This window comes from Puccinia triticina, chromosome 1A (genome assembly GCF_026914185.1).
Source record: "Puccinia triticina chromosome 1A, complete sequence".
NCBI classification, from domain to species: Eukaryota; Fungi; Basidiomycota; class Pucciniomycetes; order Pucciniales; family Pucciniaceae; genus Puccinia; species Puccinia triticina.
In genome coordinates, this window is record NC_070558.1 from 6,075,498 (window position 1) to 6,094,771 (window position 19,274).

Below are 19,274 nucleotides of genomic sequence, written 5' to 3' on the forward strand. Positions count from 1 at the left end.
CCCATTTCTGATGGATAAAAAGCTGATTTTTATAGGCAAGTGAATGCTTTGGGTGGAGGCAGGAGGAAGATTTCCATACATTTTGGCATGATAGGTAGTGTTGAAGGTGTACGATGTGGTGCACCATATGGTACATGCAGGGACAACACTCATTTTGTGGCGCGGCGCGCGGAAGGACGTCAAGATCAAATCCTCAAGGCATCAAGATCTTTGGTGGCGTGGCGGGCATCTCCCTCAAGACGTCTCAGGAGCTTTCCAATCTTTTATTTATTTATTTTTCCTTTTTTTCTCACATGGTGTTTTGTTTCTTAAAACTTTGATTTCTTTCCATTTCTTTACTGCACACGTTGGATGGTTACAGTGGGGAGGGTTTGGCTTTATTTCTTCTGTTTGTTTTTTTTTTTGTCTGCTTGTGTTGTGTGTGTTGTAGCATGTGCGTGTGCGGGGCGTGATGATGGGTCCGCAGTGCGCGGCGCCTCTCTGAGTCTGAGTTCAACCCCAAACTCAGAGGAGGAGAGGCATGAAACCTTCCTGATCCCAAATTAGACATTCATCAATTTTTGAGATCTTGTCAATCCTGATCCTGGCACCCTCCATAGCGCCGCTGGAGCTTATTGATCCCCTCCCTTCCTCAATATTCCTTCTGAGTTTTCACTCAACCCTTCTCCTTTTTGATCACTTGACCGGCAGTATCCCGGCCGCTTTCTTTCTCCTCAACCGCCAACGCGCCTTCACAGTCGTCGTAAAATCACAACCCCCCATTCTGCTTTTTGATCTTCATCCGCTCTACCCAACCAACTCCCGGAGGGCTATTTCCCCAATTCACTCATCCCTCCAACTAACTGCCACTTGCCTGCACCGGACAGAGTTCCACAACGGTAAAGGCAATGGTTTGTGTAAAGTGGCTAAAGGCAAGTGATGCCAGCCGTAACACATTGACATTCCGGTATAGGCAATGCTTTTGTGTAAAGCAACTACAAGCAAACAAGGGCAAAAGTCAACAGCAGCAGGCCTGACATTCACGATACACCCAATTCCAACACAATTGCACTGTGTACAAAAAAAGAATGAGTGGAGGTGTAGGCTCAAGCAAGAACAAAGAGTTGCCCGTGATATAAAAGAAGGTGATGTCAAGGCCCCAAAGCAATTACCGCCAAGGATCTAGTGAGGACTAAATGTTTCTCATGCAGTTGTCTTGCGCTGGAACACCCCACGGGTTTTTCTTGTTAGTGGGTGACAGTTTGTCGGTTAAGGGTTGAAGAGAGAATGTGGTTGATTTGACAAATCTTCCTCTATGCATTGTGGAAAATTTGATTCAGAGTTTACTGGCAGAAAAATGAAGCTTACAGACTGGCCATGAAGCTATAAATACTCCTGAACAGACTATGTTTGAAATCAGAGATTGATTTGAAAAAAATTAAATGATGGGTAGGTATATGAGAGAATTAAAACTCTGAGTGTATCATGTGAAGTTATGTATACCCATGATTCAGTCTGTGCATGTGTGATTCTTGACATAATCAGAGATAAGGAAAACACAAAGCATCCCCCTCATGTATGTGCTTACATGATGGGGACATCCAAAAATTCAGGAAGAGGAAAGTCAAGCTGGTGGCATGTAAATTGAGATCACATCCAACTTTGGATGATCCTCCAATATCTTTCTTTGTTCAGATTGAATGGGCAGTGATTGGAGGGGGTGAGTTTTGGGGGATTTAGCTTGGACTAAAGGAGTTGTTGAAGTGGTTGAACACAATGATAAATTGTATAATACATCAGGTGTAATATCAGGAATTGCAGTTGCAAAGAACAATTTTACACACCGCCACGCAAATGCAAAGCCATCATGTATGTTGCAGTACCAGCACAACCACAGAAGGTGTTTCTTGCCCATCAGTACTTCTTTGCCTAGCTTTCATGTGCAACAAAATATACAATACTGAAAACTTTGGTCAATTGCTTCTTAGACACAACCATTCTGCAAAGCAGTCATGGTGATATGATTAGTTTTAATGGTATACACTGTCATATTCTCAAGTATTTTGCAGGCTAGGATTTCTTCACAACAAATGAGAAATTATAATATATAAATCTTTGTAAAAAAACCAGACTGGACATCATTCCACAATCTACAACACAAATCCTCCTTTCTGGAAATCTGGTCCTGCCACAAAATCCTCCTTTCCCAAATATCAAATCCCAAAACAACAATTGGATTCCACATTCTGGATTGCAATGTATCAACATGGGAGGACCGGATGCAATGGAGTGAATACATGTGGAGGGAAGGGTGGCTATCACAAGTAACTATTTAACGGGTGATAACCAGTGAAAAAGAATCATATCATGTATTTGTCTTGGCTATAAACACTAGCTGAATTGAGGTTTGTCATTTCCCTATTAATCAGAGCTGTGTGGCAGGAAAAGGATTACTGATCCTGTCTCATTTTTCATCACCAATTTGGTTGGTTGGTGATTTGCAACTGAATGACCTTCACCATGCCAGGTTAAAGCTGAAAGACCAGTTGCAATGAAGGGATCAATTTTCCTGGTAGAATGTACCAGCTTCTTAACTTCCAGGTATGTCTCAAATTCTGAAGCTATGATCATCAATAGATGGTGCCACTGGGCCCTCAGGATACTTACTGGTGTAATTTTTCATGAGGTCTATGATATCAACAAACTACCCAGGAATGCAGGACACAACCACATCCTCTGGGAGAAACCAAATTGGTGTTTTAGATTAGACTCCAACAACCGCTACTAATGTAAGAAGATCAAGATTGCTATGGGTGCATTAGTTGTTATACATAGATTATGGAATAACAAGTTGCATGTTCATATGATGTCCGGGTGTAGTAGTACCCAGGTAGTTTCTTCTCAACAAATATGACAATTGAATTAAAGGCAGTAAGTCTCAATTTGGCAGTTGCAGGTTTTATTGCAAAACAATATGAAGGGTACAAGAGAAATGGGATCCGGGTCAGAAAATGAGTCAGATTTCATTTCCAGAACTTTCAAATTGTGGCTTGTGTTGTACATACCAGCTCAGCCAGTGAGGTTTGAAAAGACAATTCTCAAAATGAGGTCAAGCTTCCAGTAATTGGTTGGAAATGACCTATTGGACATGGGTGGTAGCTTTTTTAATATTATGACACACAATTGCTACCAACCTTACAGTCTGGGACCTGGGTGTGAAGGAAAATTTGGTGATGGGAGGGATTTTGTGCAATGGGCCACTACCATGTACGCGCTTACATGGCAGTGGAAACTGCATGGTATGTATGCATGAAGCCCACTGAAAGGATAAACACAAAGATATGTAATGTCACATCCAAATACGCAGGTTAAAGCCAAAATGTAACAAAGTGTATCCTACACATAAAGAAAAACAAATCCAAACCAGGAATGTGGTGGTTGGGAACAAAATTTGTGGGGATTTTCAAATTGCTCCAATTGAAACTGCAGAACAAAGAGGTAAGTTGAATCGAACTTCTTAAAATTGATACATATTACCCTTTATTACTGGAATTAGATAATGTGGGGAAGGAAAGAGAACAACTCTTTTGCCTTTGTGGGGGGAAGTTCAAAACCAAAGTCTGTTGCCCTCCCACTGTTGATATTTTCAGGTTATTTTGTGTTGTTTCTTTCTTTCTCTGCTTCCAACTACATGTACATACATTTCACTGTCTGTGACATCCATGTTTGTAGTCACATGGAGCAGCAGACGTGGAAGGCCATTCCTCATCCTTCCACAAACTCCGCTATCACTGTGTTCTGCTGTTCCAGGTGAGTTCTTTTCTCTTTTTCATCTCTTCTGTTTTCTTTTTCTTTTCTCTTCTCTCTGATGAAATCAATCTTATCCTTCCACAAACTCTGCTATCACTGTGTTCTGCTGTTCCAGTTGATTCATCTTAACAGGTTATGATACCCAGTAGCCTCTAGCTCTGCATGTTAAAAACCAGATTTCTCTGTTCATGTATCTTCTGAAGGATCACCTTTTTCATTGCTCCATCAACACCAATGTTGACTAGAAATTCTACTTTCAAACCAGTTCCTCCACACATGGAACTAATCTCTCACCCAGCGCTTAAGATCTTGGGCGTCAAACCACTCAAGGCTCCAGGTGAAAAATACAACTATTTAGATTGGACGTCAGTGGTCCTTGAAATCCACTTTAAAGTTACCGGGGTTGGCTACATCATTGAGACCCCTCCCCCAGACACTGCGCCTACTTGACGACCCACACAGGCCCAGGACAATCTGGCAATATGCTTGGTTATATCACGTACAGTCAAGCCAGTAAACCTTTGATACATCTGCCTCTTCAAGGATGACGCAAAGGGGATGTGGGAGGCCTTGAAGGAGGCCCATCAGGACTCTTCCTCCGGGGGGAGAATGTATTGGCTACAAAAACTAACCACCGCTTGAATGACCAGTGACAACTTTGACACTCACATTGATCAACTTCAGAGCTATGCCAAACGTCTGAATGCAGTTGTCACCCCAAGCACCCATCTCACCCCAGATGACATACATGCTACGTCTCTACTCAACTCCCTTCCCTCTGACTGGCATCCCTGCGTGTCATCATGAACAAAGCTCAAATCTCTTCCACAAAGATTGTCTTGGCGCTTTGCCAGGAATCCCTTTGCTGCAAAGCCCGTCTTGAAGAATCTCAACTCATGGAATCAGTTGCACGGGCCAACATCTTGACCGATAACAAGTCTCTGCCACCTCACAATGCATCTCTGTTCTGCTCCTTCTGCAACATCAGCGGCCACAATCTTTTGGCCTGCAGGAGCGCTGCTTGGGTTCTCTCTGACCACAAACAGGCCTGCAAGTCTGGTCATTCCCGCTCAATTGAACAATGTTGCCGCAGCCGCACTTGCAGAGGTTGCCCAGGACCTAAACCTGAAGCTAAAGCTGGGAAGACGACTGTAGTCGAGTTGGGAGGTGGAGAGGACAAAAAAGACTTGGACTACTTGGGCTCCAATGACAATTCTTCAGCTCATCACCCAGCGCGTGCCGGTAACACCGTTGTGGTCGGGGATCAGACAGCCAACCCAGTTTTCAACGCTTGCCGGGATGCAAACCTTGACTCTGGGTGCTTGAACTGCATGACCCCATACAAGTCCAACGTCTCAAACGCGAAATCAGACAACACCTCCATCTGTCTGGCCAATCACTCTGTCGTAGGTGCCACTCACCGCGGCACCGTCAAGTTGCCACTCAAGAAACCTGTCACGGTTTCCACCCTGGTTGTACCCAATCTTCACAAGCCACTCTTGTTGATTGCCGCAATGTGTGATGCGGGACTCACTTGCGTATTCACCAAGCAAGACTGCAACATCTACCAAACCTCTTCCATGGACGTACAAGAGGAGACCGTTGGACAGGGCTATTGAAAGGAAAACCTTTACTACCTGCCGTCCGACAAGGTAATTTCCTCTTCCTATTCCGCTCAGACACTGTCTTCAATTAACAGTTTGCTCCTCATTTATCACCGTCACCTATCACATATAGGTCTAAAACCGCTCAAACAACTGTTGAAAACACTCAAAATTCATCCCACCACCATGAACAAAGTTGACGTTCAAAGATGTCCTGTATGCGTGCAATCAAAGATGCATCAAAAACCTTTCAAATCCCGCGCTCTCTATTGTTCTGACACTCCCAGCAAATTGATTCACTCAGAAGTTGGCTCCTTTGAGTTGTAATTTAGGGAGGGCTATAAGTACGTTGTTACTTTCATCAACAATTATTCAAAATTTGTCTCTCTCTTCCACATGAAATGCAAATCCAATGTTTTCCCCTGCTTCAAAATCTTCCGTACTCACTTTGAGCGCAAAGGGTTGCACAAAATCCTAGCATTGCGTTTGGACAACGGTGGAGAGTACATCTTGTCTGAATTCTCATCCTATCTGGACAACACTGGTATATACCATGAACCAGGGCCTCCCCACTCACCTGAGCTGAATGGTGTTGCGGAAAGGACAAACCAAATTCTAGGCAACCTCATTTGGTGCTCACTGTTGAGTTCCGGCCTGCCAAAGTCCTTCTGGGCGGATGCCCTCCACCATGTGTCTTTCACTCTCAATTTTGTTCCGTGCTACACACTGACAGGCTTCAAGGCACCAAACAATCTTCTTGGAAAAACATTGGTCAACCTCTCTTCCGTACACCCTTTTGGCTGCCTAGTGTGGTACAAGATTCCGGAAGCAAACAGGAAGAAGCTGGACTCAAAAGCAGTCTCCGCTCTTTTCCTATCCTATCTCAGAGACGGCAACGGCTACCGTGTTGAGGATCTGGAAAAAAGTTCCATGGTAAAGAGTTGTGATGTGCTCTTTGACTACAGCACTCTCCCGTACGGCTTGGAGCTACGACATGAGCCTACTTCAATTTTTGTTGAACTACCTTGGCCAATAAAATCTCTACCATTGGATCCTCTGGCTCCCATTCTGCCAGCAGTCCCTTGCGTTTCAACTCCCGAACTTCCCCTACTCAACATACCCCTCAAGCCCCGCTTTGACCGTTGCCTGATATCGTCAATTCACGCTTGTCCTCCCTCCCCGCCTCCGCCCTCTCCTCCCTCGGCAAACCCTCCTCCTTGTTCCCCCCTCCCTTCTCCTCCCTCTTCTCCGTCTTCTCCATCCCCTTCCTCCCCCATCCCAACTTCTCCTCCAGCCCCACCTGCTCCCTCTGCTTGAAAAGCTTTCCCACCCTTGACTCTAAGTCAGAATCTGCCATCCTCACCACCTCCAGCTCCTTGTCCCCAAACACCACAACAGCGCCGTTCTGGTCGTGAACGTCGTGCTCCCAATCATAAGGGAACAGGGCAAAGTCTGCTGCCACCGGGGATGATGTGGACAGGCCAAAGACGTGGAAGCAGCTGCTAAGGTCCCCACACAAGAGCAGGTGGCTTTGTGCCGCCAATGAGGAATTTCTGTCTCTCCTTGGTATGGAGACCTGGCAACTTGTCCCTTTCCCAATCAAATGTAAGATCATAAAGTCCAAGTGGGTCTTCAAGATCAAACAAAGACCCAACAAGTTGATTCAGAAACTCAAAGCAAGGCTTGTAGCAATGAGATATACGCAGGTGCATGGTGTGTATTATGAAGAAGTGTTTGCCCCAACTCTCCGCCTAGAGACACTCCGGTTAATCTTCAGTCTTCTAGCAATCAAGCGCTGGAAAGGAAGACAAGTAGACTTTAAAACCGCTTTCCTGAACGGTTGGCTGCAGAAAACCGTCTACATGGAGCAACCCCCAGGCTTCAAGGATTGGGAATACCCAGACTGGATTTGTGAAATACACTGGTCAATCTATGGGCTGAAACAGTCCCCCCGCAAGTGGAAAATTGAGCTCCACAAGGGGCTCATAGAGGCAGGACTCACCCATAACTGATACAATCAAACACTGTATTTCAGGCTCAAGGAAAACACCCTGGTTGGTGTGGTTGCGTTCCACGTCAACGACCCGGCTATTGTAGGTGAGCCAACATTGGTGGACCCATTGATAGATGCAATTGGCAAACGCTTCAAGATTGGAGCTGATGAGGAGCTTCATCACTTCCTGTCTATGAAAATAGACAGAAATGTGGACGACCGGCTCCTGTACATATCTTAAGCTCACTATATATCCAACGTGCAAGCACGCTTCTTGACCTCTCCGCCAGTCACTGTCAAGACTCCAACAGATACCGCTTTCAAGGACCTTGTCCCGCTATGGAGCTCCGTCCGATGCTAGGCCGGCGGCAGCGCTGGGAGGGGAAAAGATGTTGTGTGACTGCCCTCACGGATGGTCCGGATGAGTCTTCAGGGATTTGAGTGATAGCTTTGTGGTGGAGTGGTTTTGGGAGTTCGCTGGGGGGTTAGATCTTTGGCGGCGGTTTTGTTTGTCGGAGCTTCTGGGGGGGATCACGTGAGATTGTTGAAGGTGGGACTCGTCAGTATGCTGGACTCAGGATCTTGTAGACTTGTGATGGCAGATCAGAATGCCATGGGCCTCCCTTCCTCCAAGTTCTGCAAACTTGGACTCCGGGAGGCACATGTCACATGCATTTCATCATCTCCTTGCGCGCCGTGCACGCGCACACAACACAACACAAAGAGACAAGAAAAAAAAAGAAAATAGAAAACAGAAAAACAAAACTCAGCAGAATGGAAATAGAGTAGAAAGAAGAGAAAAAAACCACAGCCTAAAATGACACAAACCAGAGAGAGGAAGAAGAGAAATAGATTAAAAACAAAAGACAGGGAATAAAACCCACAGCACAAGCTGTGTTAGGACCAAGAAAGGAAAAGGAGAGGGAATAGAGAGGGAAGTGAGGAATAAGAAAAAGGGGAGGGAGGAATGGTCTGAGAACCTTGAGCCTTGAGGGTCTTGATCTTGAGTTTTGATGAGAGTTTTGAGACTTGAGAACTGAGTCTTGGATCTTGATGGGAGTGCCAGTGAGATTTGAGAACTGAAAATTACTTTGACTACCGGTTTAACCACCACATCCCACCACCACTTAATACAGTCTGTCCTTAGACTGTACGCCAAAAACTCTGTCAAACCGCGCTGAAAGAAAGAAACAGAGGGGACCTGCGGGTGGCTCACAACAGTGGCAAATGTAGAGCTTACAACTAATGATGGTAGTAGATACCCTGAGGTGCATACCAAGGAGGGAGAAATCAATTTTGGTCTCCAATGCCCCCGCAAGGAAAATATTCCTTGACCTGATCTGCCGCGAACCGACGTTTGAGTTCCGTGCCATCAAGCTGGGTGAGGATGTAGGAGCTGCCCTGAACCTGCTTGACAATCCGGTATGGTCTGTTCCACTTGTGGGCAAAAGGTTGGCCCCACTGGACCTCCAACAACCGATTGTAGGCAAGGACTAGGGTGCCAGGCAAAAGCGGGTTGCCTAGTCAATCCAAATTCCAATCTTGCCAATACCTGATAGCTTCAGCCCGGGATTTCATCATCCGGCTGTAAGCAACTTGTTGGGATTCTTCGCTGCGCTCAAGTTGTCTAGACTGTGCCACAAGTAGGTCGGAGGTACCATGAACCTCTTCCCAGTCCACTCCTAGGAAAGTGTCAGCCGGGCTACTATAATAAGTTAGAGCCCGGCTAACTATTGTAACATTATTGTATGTACTAATAGCGGCGCAGAGCGCTGCGTACAAAATAAACTTCTTTCTTGGAAAGTCCTAGCTGCGGCGCGGAGCGCCGCGCACAGAATAAATATATACATAATAATAAAAAAGATCCTTTAGACGAGTAAGGATAATAAGCTCTGGCCAAAGAATTGGCAGGAGAAAGAATTACAGTTCAAACCTGTTCTCAATCCAAGAGAACGGGTTGCAAGACACTCTCAAGAGACTACTAAACTGAGAGTAGTCTCCATGAGAAATAGAAGGACTTTGGTCGGGGAGGAGACAAACAGAAGTATACTACTCCTCCTCCCCCGGCCGATGATGGAACACAAACCACGCTATTCCTCAAGCCGAGGAATAGCAAAAAGATAGAATAACAAATAAAATGAACGGGAGTGTAGGGACTAGTAGAATCCCCCTTCACTCCCGTCACCCTTTCAGAAGCACTGCTTCCTCCGGCCGAGAAACCAAGGAAGCATTTGCAATAAGAGCTACAACCCTACTGGTCGTAGCTCAAATATATAATCAAGGGCCTTTGGGAGAAGGAAGGCCCCTCAGATACCTATTATAACCAGTTCGACACATTGCCAGTCTTGCCACTTGTCTCATCAACCAATTTGCCAGCCTGACCTTGCCTCAACTTTGGTTTTTTCGGATCGATTGTGTTTTTTTTTGTCGCAGACTTCCTTTTACAAGTAAGTCTGCGTTTTTTTCCTTTCTACCGGGATTTTTATCCCTTTATATCTCCTGGGAGCGATTTATTGCGCAATCACCCCCTTTCCAAGGGCCCCAGACAACACAGGCTACAAAAACCCCTGCGCAGGCCCTGTAAGAACCGCGGAGGGCACTAAACCACCCCAGGCGCCCCTGGCTCCTCCGTTTAACCCCCTTTTTGGGTTCATTAGAAGTAACTGTCTTCAGTTACTTTGCACTTTTACCGCGCTTTTGCTGCGCGCGCTATCGCACCGTGCTCTGTTGCCGGCGTAGCTAGAAGAGCACTCTTGCTCTTGGCATCACCAAGCCTGACAGAAAGATTCAATATCTAGGTTAATGGGAAGGGCGGCGCGCTGCCCGAACACAAGCTCGTACGGCGAGTAGCCTGTTTTGTGCTCGGTGTAGATGCGATCCGCAAACAAAACCAGCGGCAAGAACTTGCAACAGTTCTTGCCAGACTCTCCCGCTAACTTGACCAGGGCTGCTTTAAGAGGAGCATTCCCTCTCTCAACCATACCTTGCGCTTCCGGGTAATATGGCATTGAGACCCAATGTTGAAGTGGCAACGAGCCAAGCATTTTGGCCAAAGCTCCACAAAATTCTGACCCACCCTCAGTTGAGTAAGAACGCGCTAGACCAAATCACATCGTCCAGTGCTCCTGCAAGAATGCGGCAACGGCCTCAGAAGTGATATTATTGAGGAACTTGGCTTCCACCCAGCCTGAGAATTCATCACGCGCAACAATGAGATACTTCGCACCGCTAGCTTTGACGTGTACAACGTCCATTGAGACCCAACCAAACAGACTGTCTTTGCCTGTTGGGTACTGCACTTCCATATGTTGGCGTAAATCGCGCTTCTGGCAGGCTTTGCAGCTGCAGCACCAAGACTGAACCAATTTCTTGAGACCAGGCCACCAGAATTGATTGGCAGCGCGGCAATAAGTTTCTGCTGTACCTTGATGCCCGAGATCTTTGTGCAAACGACGGAGGATTTTTTCCTGCTTGCCTGGAATAGTAACCACAATCCGAGGCAGCGGACTCCCTCTCCTCATGAGGCGACTTCCTTGGACAAAGAAGTCTGCTGCTTTCTTCTTCAAAGCCTGGAACATAGTCAATTCCATACCCAGGGGCCGTGCCAAGGTCAGGAGATAGTCCTCCAGATGACGCCAAAATCCCTCTTGATAACCATTGTAGCCTGGGGTGGCCCTGCCCGCGAAGGCGGACAAGGGTTGAATGAGAGGCGCTTCTTTGTTGAAGTCTGACGCGGGTGGATCTGACTCATTGTCACCTTGTGGTCTACAGGAAAGTCTGTCCGGCATCGTGAATGATTTTCCCGGACGGTGAGTGATGTCGAAAGAAAATAGGTGGATGAACAAAACCTATTGCGTCATTGGGGCGTTGGGAAGGCTCAGCGCGTTGATCATCTGCACTAGAGACTGAGCATCAACAAGAAGCTCAAAATGTTGTCCTCAGAGGACAATCTGAAGCTTTTTGAGGATCCGGGCGACTCCACACAGCTTGAGTTTAGGTTGAGAGTACCGGGACTCAACGTCAGAAAACAACAATGATTCATAAAGCGCCGGCCAATCTCGCCCATCAGCATCCGCCTGTGTGAGAACAGCCCTGGAGGCGTGGAAGCTGGAATCCACGGCAAGCTTGAGGCGCCCCGCCTTTGGTCCATAATCCACTTTGACCAGAACAATGTCCCGCCCCACCAGGGACTTGAGTCGCTCAAAAGCTTCCGTGCAATCCTTGGTCCAGGAAAAATCAGCATCCTTCCGTGTCAGTTGCCGGAGGGGAAGACAGATCTGAGATAACCCTGGAATGAAAATCCTAACGTACACTACCACACCCAAAAACCCACGAGCTTTGGTAGCGTCCTTTGGGGTAGGCCATGACAAGATCTTATTCACTTTACTCTGCACCATCCAACGGCCCTCCTTGCAAACCACATGCCCGACGATCTCCAACGCGGGCACACACGCTGCCAACTTGGTTGCTGAAACCATCAAACCCGCTTCCTTGATCTGGAACAAAACACGTGGTGTATTCCCAGACAAATCACCTAACTCCCGGATGCCAGGACAGAACCTCTCTGTTGTAATCTGAGACTGGGCCTTTGATGCCCCCGTCGTCAATGAACACTCTGGTGTGGTCTGGAATCTTGTCCTGCAGGACCCACATCATCTGCGCCTGGTAAACGGCAACAGAGTTAGTGGCGCCCTGCGGAAGGCAAGTCAGCTGAAATCTTCCTAAAGGGGTGTCAAAGGTGGTTAGTGGCCTGGAAATTGGGTCCAAGGCGCGCTCGTCGTAGCTACCCAGTATGTCCCCTAGCCCATAGCAGGTGCGACCCAAGAACCATTCAACAAATTAGTCTTCTGTGGCTGGAGGAACTCCAGCATCCTTGACTGTTACTCGGTTCAATGGTTGAAGATCGTGGACAATGCGGAGCTATCCATTGCTCTTCAGCACACAAAAGACCGGGGACAAATACAATGATGTCAACTGCTTGTAGAAACCGTTCCGCACTCGCTCTCAAAGGATCTTGGTATACTCGTCTAGTTTGGCAGCAGGAATAGGGATTTGCTTTTTCTGCCAAGGCTTGTGTTCAACAACCGGGATGATGTAGGGGGGGCCACGCTCTGACTCGTTGAAGGCAATCAACTGGTTATGCTTGGCTAGTACGTTATTGATGACGTTCAGCTTGTCTGGCCAGAGCCAACTGTCCGGCCCAAAATTCACTACCTGAAGGCGCTCTTTAGTGACGCGCCCCTTGGGGAAAAAAGGACCCGCCAACAAGCAGGGGAGATGTTGGTAAGGGTCTCAGGACAGAGGGAGTCTCTGAAGGGGAGGATTAAGATCTTGAGGCATTGGCTGATTGATTGGCTTGACTTTCCGGGAGACCGGTTTGTACTTTGCTGCAAACACCACATGTTTGCCAACTTTCTAGGCGCCCAAGAGCGCAGCTTGAGATTCCGCACCAAGTCCACACTGGAGCAAGCTCCACGTCCGTAGTTTGGGTAAATCCTCAAAAGGGGCCTTATCTGCATACAAAAACCCGGACAGCGGAGAGCGGCTCACAATAGTGGCACGAGGTAGAGCTTTGACAACATTTGGAGCATCACGCCTGGAGGTGCATAATTGGAGAGAACTTACTTTTAGTCTCCAATCCCTCTGCAGAACACCTTCTTCCACCTCATCCACCCAGGCCTCTATTGTCGGCAAACATATTTTCACCTCATTGCGGAGGATTGTTAGTTTATACTTGTTAGAGAGGCTTGGAATTTTAGCCTTATTGTGGAGGGTCCTCGCGGACAAAACTAGATTAAAATCATTGCAGAGGGTTGCAGAAGACAAGACTAGTTTATCCTCATGGCAGAGCGTGAAGCCAGTGTCTTGAGGTGAAACGTCTTGACTTTGAGTTTGAGAGTTATGAAGAGAAACTGACAAGGGATGAAGGTCCTGATTGGCAGAGCTTTTGTGGTAGAATGCAGTTTTGCTTGAAGGCTGAAAGGAACGCGGAACCAAAGAGATGCTCACGAGTGTGGCCCAAGGTAATGTTTTTGACAAGACGGTAGAATCTACCCAAGAGGTGCATACAGGGAGGGGGAACTTACTTTTAGTCTCCATTGCCCCGCGGCATACCCCTGCTGGCTGCTGCAAACGGAACGTCCGCCTTCTGAAGAGTTTGAAGAAAAGAATTGATTGAACTGGGAGATTGGAGAGCTGAAGGAACCTCAGAGATATTTTTCTGAGTTATCTTGATTTTCTTGGTGTTTTTGGGTTTGATGATCTTCAGATGAGTCGTTTGAGGGAAGTAAAGTAGATGGAACCAAATGAGAAGTGAAATAATGGGTCTCTTGATTTGAAGCCAATCCACCGGTCGTACGTTGAGGCCCTAAATTAAGACGGCCGGCTTGCGGATCAGCTTCACTTGTAAAAAATGTGAGTCTCCCTCAGGGTCCTCTTCAAGGCGTCCACAATGAACCAGGACGCCCTTCCAACCGTGAGCTGGAAATTCTTGCTCCCATCTTCCTTTATTGAATGGGCAGAGAGTTATCTCGATGTTCCTGCCACTAGAATCCGTAAGAATAATCTGCTCCCCAGCGGTTGAATTCCATCAAAAATGGTCGACCCAAGATGAACAGGCTGTTGGCTTGAGTGATCCAGAAATGGCAGGTCCCAACGATTGAGCGGCCCACACGGACCGGAACGTCTTCCACAATTCCAATCAACTCACAAGCTTGATTATTGATACTGTAAACTGCCAAACTGAAGTTCATCCTTGGCAAGAGGTTCAACTTTGTTGACAAAATATCCGAGATCAGATTTAACTGCAAGCCTGAGTCAAATAACAGCAACAAGACCATTTTGCCTTCCCAAACGCTGCAGTTAAGGTACCCAAGCTGGCACGAGTAAAGGTTTGGGTCAAACTTCCCTTCCGGGTTGATTCCCTCGGCCAGAGTGCCAGAATTGACTTTCAGATATTCAGTACCAACCTCCACGCAATACCTGGAGACCCATTTCTTCACCCCATCCGAGACCGCTGGCAATACCAAACAGATCTCTCCAACAGTTATGGTCACGGGTAGATCAAAAATCCTCTTGACAAGCCAATTGACTGCGTTGGGGTGGTTGCGAGAGACCCTGCGCTCAAAGCAAACCTTTGGCTGTTGTCCTGTAGCTTTAGGGGGCGTGACAGAACAAGGAGGCTGCTCCTTTGGCGGAGAAGGCTTGGGATCTGGCTTGTTCATGATCCTATCAGAAAGCTCTGGCTCGTCTTCCCCTTGAGGTTGCGCCAGGTCCGTGGCTACGCTAGGCATCTTCCTCAACTGCCTCTTCAACTGTGTTGACGGAACCAGAGGCGCCTTGAATGGTTGAGAATACTTGTGGTGCTTCCTGCCCGCCGGATCAGACTCATGAGCTCCCGCAAATGATTGGGAGGACACCGCTGGCGGATACCAGGGCTGCAAAGATCCGCAGCTTGCCTTATATTTGGTGGTGGCCGCGCTCAACGTTGGATGGGTTGGAGTCGGGGGTCTGGGTTCTTGCGCAGATGAAGTTGGCTGAAAAGAAGCCACAACGTGGCAGATGGGTGTACTACTGTCAAACGGGATGAGAGCACTGTTGGGAAGGAAAAAGTTGGTTCCTGGTTGTTCGACGAGGCCCGCCTCCTTATCCTTTGCAAGCTCTCGACAGCGGCCAGCCCAATGATTTTTGCGGTGGCAATAATAGCACACCAGTGGCGGCCGGTCCGTTGATGCCAAAGCCTTAGAGGGAATAGAATATATTTTCTGATCAATCTTATGTTCAAACGCCTCCAAAATCTGCAAAAGCTTGTCCATATTGGGGGCAGGTTTCAAAGATGTTGGAGCTTCCTTGGGATGGCGATCCTTGCCCATCTTCTTCATGACAGAGTTAACCTCTTGAAATAAGGGGCCAACAACAAGCTGTCTGGTCCTCAACTCCTCAAACGTGAGTGCGGTTTGCTCTTTCATCACCGCATCCACGGCGTCCTTGAGGATCTTGAAAGTCGGCAGCTTGAACCGATGATCTAGAGTAGTCACCATTGTACCATTGCAAATCAGCTTCTTTCTGATCTAGTCCTGGGTGGTGGTCAAAAACCCTTGATAATAAGAGTTTTGAATCTTTTCCACCCAATCAATGTGCGCTTTTAAAAGCAGATATGACTGTATTGGCTCCCAAGACTGACAGAACTTCTGGTAATCCGTTGTTGAAGCCACGCCTCCCTTGGAAACCCAGTCTTCGACCAGAGCCGTCAGATCGCAAGTTGTGAACCTTGCGGTGTCCACCTGGACCATTGCAGCCTTGAGCTTAGGCCAATTGGGAGGACTGAACCCCTAGAGCGTCTCAAGGATATCCAACAACTTGTCCATTGCGAGAAACAACCAAATCTGCCGGGCCATGTCAAGCTTGGTGGCCTCATCCAGACTAACCACCATCTCATAGGTTTTGATGAACCTTTTGACCTTAGTCCCGTCGAAGCATAGCCGCTTATTTGGCGATTTGATCTTGACCATCGCAGCGGGTTCTAGAAGAAAGATTTGACAAACGACGGGGTGCGGCTCACAGCATGGCTAGGTTGCTTTCAACAAGGTGTAGAGAAGCCCAAGAGGTGCACTAATGGAGGTGACTTACTTTGACATCTCCTTTGCCCCACGACTGAACGCACCAAAAAAAAAAAAAAAGAAAAAAGAAAGAAAAACTTTAAGTCAATCTTGATCCTGAAACAAAGGGGGAAGGTTCCCGTAACAATATTGTTGTTGATGGATGGGCAAGAGATGACAAGAGAATGATGTGGAAAAGAATCTGAGCCAGTCCAGCCAAGATTTTGAGGTTCCAACTGATGGAAATAAAAAAAAGGAAAAGGAAAAAAAAAAAAATCATAACCGCCAAACGCCTCAAAACCACAGTGCAAGACTGTAAATCTTGAGGTTGCTGGTTTGATCCCAGCTCAAGGGACCAAATATGGAGCTCCGTCCGGTGTTAGGCCGGCGGCAGCGCTGGGAGTGGGAAAGATGTTGTGTGACTGCCCTCACCGATGGTCTGGATGAGTCTTCAGGGATTTGAGTGATAGCTTTGTGGTGGAGTGGTTTTGGGAGTTTGCCGGGGGGTTAGATCCTTGGCGGCGGTTTTGTTTGTTGGAGAATCTGGGGGGGATCACGTGAGATCATTGAAGGTGGGACTTGTCGGTATGCTGGACTTGGGATCTTGTAGACTTGTGATGGCGGATCAGAATGCCATGGGCCTCCCTTCCTCCAAGTTCTGCAAACTTGGACTCCGGGAGGCACATGTCACATGCATTTCATCATCTCCTTGCGCGCCGTGCGCGCGCACACAACACAACACAAAGAGACAAGAAAAAAAAAGAAAATAGAAAACAGAAAAACAAAACTCAGCAGAATGGAAATAGAGTAGAAAGAAGAGAAAAAAACCACAGCCTAAAATGACACAAACCAGAGAGAGGAAGAAGAGAAATAGATTAAAAACAAAAGACAGGGAATAAAACCCACAGCACAAGCTGTGTTAGGACCAAGAAAGGAAAAGGAGAGGGAATAGAGAGGGAAGTGAGGAATAAGAAAAAGGGGAGGGAGGAATGGTCTGAGAACCTTGAGCCTTGAGGGTCTTGATCGTGAGTTTTGATGAGAGTTTTGAGACTTGAGAACTGAGTCTTGGATCTTGATGGGAGCGCCAGTGAGATTTGAGAACTGAAAATTACTTTGACTACCGGTTTGACCACCACACTGCGCAGGCCTGAAGAGCCTCCTTTGTCGGGCCCACATCCTCAACTAATTGGAGCTCTTCTGTGGGCATCCAAATGCACACCACCAGACATAGCCTTTGCAGCAAACAGGCTTTCTCAGTTCCTTCGAGACCCATCAGAATCTCACTGGAGGGCGGCAGTCAGGGTTCTTCACTACCTAATCTCAACAAAAGCACTTTTTCTCCGACTTGGAGGTTCTCTGACAGCTGCGGGTTTCTTGGACTCGGACTGGGCTGAGAATCACCACGATAGGAAATCCACCTCTGCATACACCTATTGACTGGGGGACGGCACAATCTCTTGGGAGTCTCACAAACAAGCCACAGTATTTTTATCAAGTACTGAGGCGGAATAAAAAGCAATGTCCAACTCCTGTAAAGAAGGCATGTGGCTACAATACGTTCTCACTGAACTCAAGTTGCGGCCAAAGGCTGCCATACCCCTTCATGTTGAAAACGCCGGCGCAGAAGCCCTAGCCAAAAATCCAGAACACCACGCGCGCACCAAGCACATTGATGCCCGTTATCACTTTTTCCGCGAGTGTGTCAAGCAAGGTAAAATTGTGGTGTTACATGTCTTGACAAAAGACATGTTGGCGGACATGCTCACCAAGCCCCTTAATCAAGTCCTCCTGGAAGAACACCGCAGCCGGTTTGGAGTAGTTCAATTTTCTTCCCTTTTTCTTCTTCTTTCTTTCTTTCTCTTTTCTCTCATGTGGTTTTCAGCAAGGGGGGTGTTGAGATTTTCAGGTTGTTTTGTGTTGTTTCTTTCTCTCTCTGCTTCCAACTACATGTACATACATTTCACTGTCTGTGACATCCATGTTTGTAGTCACCTGGAGGAGCAGACGTGGAAGGCCATTCCTCATCCTTCCACAAACTCTGCTATCACTGTGCTCTGCTGTTCCAGGTGAGTTCTTTTCTCTTTTTCATCTCTCTCTTTCTTCTCTTCTGTTTTCTTTTTCTTTTCTCTTCTCTCTGATGAAATGAATCTTATCCTTCCACAAACTCCGCTATCACTGTGTTCTGCTGTTCCAGTTGATTCATCTCAACACCCACACTCTTGGAAGGGCGAGTATTGTTGATTCAATAGGCAATCTTGAATGCTTGTTGCGTCCGTTTTGTCCCATTCTTTCCCTAGAACTCAGCATTTCCAAATCAAAACTCATCATGGGAGTTTGCTTGGCACTTGCGTGCAAGTGCCATTGCAAAATATTGTTTAAGAACCCTGGTAGATATATCCTGGAACATTAACCTCAAAACATGCTGAAGTGAGGGATTTATGTTGAGATGATGCTCAATTGAACTTAAGGCATGTTGGAAAGGCGTTGGAGTCACCTTGAAACCAACTTTAACTTGACTCTATGTTTTACTGGAACTATTTTATAACACATTTGAAACTGCCTTGCAAAGCAATATCAAATACTTGGCAGAAACAAGGGATTTTCCGCGAGATTGATATATTTCAATTTATCATGTGTTTATCATAAATTTCAAAAAGCTTAATATCTGTTAGCACCATGAAAAAACTGAGGGTACTAGGTGGTAGGTGATGTGAAGCCAACTCCAGCCTTAACTATAACCATAAACTTATGGACAAGGGGTAGAACCCCCTGATGATGACAAAGGGGCCATTGTCATTCAAGGGGAGTAATGTTGGATTACCACTGGAATTTCAGCAAATGTTTCTGAATGTCACCTGACACCTATTCACATCAATTTTGTCATGGTGTAGTGTTTCAAAAAAACATGCAAATGTACATTTGTGTGACACATTCTTCAGTTGCTGAAGTTTTTGCAACATAGTTCAAGTTTCCCTTATAAGGGACCAGTACAGGGGGACAAACCTTGGATTAACCAGGACTTGGGTATGAATTTATAAAATCTCCCTAAAATTATTTTTGTACATATTGCTAAAAATTACATACAATTTGTGAAGGTTTCATCCAAGCCCTTGGTGCTGCATGCGCACTCAGCTTGGCATCACTTGGCACAGTGATGAAAAATTCAACACACTAGCACGCATGTGTAAATTTATGTGACATATTCTTCAGCTGCTGAAGTTTGTCACAATGGAGTTTGATTTCTGGGACAAGTCCAGGGGAGCCTCAGGTTACGTGGGGTTTGTGAATGAC